A 1,431-nucleotide genomic window follows, 5' to 3' on the forward strand; every position below is an offset into this window, starting at 1 on the left:
GGGGCGGAGAAATTGCAGGGCTGTTCGTACCGGCGGCGCGGCGGGAGTCGGGACCGGAGATCGCGGGGGCGGGCGGGCGGCTGGGCTCTTCAGTCTCCGGGGGCACCGGCCGGCGCCGCGCCACTGGGAGGGGGGAGAGGGAGGAAAGGGAGCAGCGAGAGGCGGAGTGGAGTGGTCCAAAGCGTGTGCGGATCTGGTTGGCTTGCGCGTCGGCCTGCCTTGATGCCGAGTCGATCACATGGGGCCTGAGAAACAAGTAAAGAAAGAAAGGAACGGGGAACGAAACGTGCAGCACGCACTCACGAGCGAGCGTGCTCGGTGGGTTTGCATTTTCTAAGCGCTAATAATTCTGTTGAGAATCCTGAGAATGTTCTTTATGTTATTTTTATCCTTCTGACCTCGATACTCTGGTGCTCTTCTTTTCCCAAAAATCCTGATATATTCACGTTCAATATAACAAATACCAAAAATAATAAAAATTACATCTAAATTCGTAGACCACCTAGCGGCGACTAAAAGCATTGAAACGAGTCGAAAGCGCATCACCGTCATCGCCCCTCCCTCGCCGGAGCCGAGCAAAACTTGTTGTAATAAACAGTCGGGAAGTCGTCGTGCTAAGGCCCCGTAGGATCAGGCGATCAGCACACCAGAACAACGACCGCCCCGATGAAAAGTAGCGTAGATCGGAAGGATGCAATCTAAAGACACACAGGCGAAAGCGAATGATGACCAGATCCGAGCGGATCCATCAAAAGACAGATCCACCGGAGACACGCCTCCACATGCCTACCGACGATGCTAGACGCACCATCGGAATGGAGACTATATGGAAAGAATTGTCGGGGGTCTGTAGCGACATATGCCAGAGGGTGGCTAATCATGGAGAGGGACAAGAGTACGTCGCCGGGCTCTAGAAGCGGGAGTGAGCGAGACCGCACGCGCCTGCGAATCTTACCCAGGTTCAGGGTTCTCCGTGGAGATAACACCCATAGTGCTGCTCTGCGGGGTCTCCGCATGATGATTATGATCAAATAGAGTAGCTACAAGTTGCTCCTTGAGCTGTTTTGCTAGAGGAGGAAGAAGAACAAGGTTAGCCCTACTCCTCTCTTGAAAGTGCGTTATACCGACTAGAGGGTGAATAGGCGATTTTTATGAAAGTCTTCAATACGTGAAAGTTATGAAGACAAACGATAGAAATAAACCTATTACCCTGCAGCGGAAGGTAGACTACACTAGGCAAGCCATAGTCAAGTATTCATTAGAGTGAAAGCACAATGACTTAATAGCAGCAATGTAGTAAGGATCAGGTAAGAAGATATTATGAAACCATACAGAACACGCAGTCACTCAGTGAAGACAAAACATAGTGCAAACATACAATGACTTCACAAGGAGTAATAGTAAGTAAAGGGAAGGGAAGATGAAACCAGT

The 1,431-nt window shown here is 50.4% G+C and overlaps 1 protein-coding gene across 1 annotated transcript in view; it reads right to left on the minus strand.

Moving 5' to 3' along the window:
• The window catches only part of LOC123189698 (UDP-rhamnose/UDP-galactose transporter 6), a 4,723-nt gene extending 4,486 nt beyond the window's left edge, over positions 1–237 (minus strand). Inside the window, exon 1 of the mRNA XM_044602179.1 lies at positions 31–237. The gene's annotated coding sequence lies outside the window, so the exon portion shown is untranslated. The remainder of the gene's footprint in view (positions 1–30) is intronic.
• Positions 238–1,431: the final 1,194 nt, after the last annotated feature.

Source organism: Triticum aestivum, chromosome 2A (assembly GCF_018294505.1).
Source record: "Triticum aestivum cultivar Chinese Spring chromosome 2A, IWGSC CS RefSeq v2.1, whole genome shotgun sequence".
Taxonomy (NCBI): Eukaryota; Viridiplantae; Streptophyta; class Magnoliopsida; order Poales; family Poaceae; genus Triticum; species Triticum aestivum.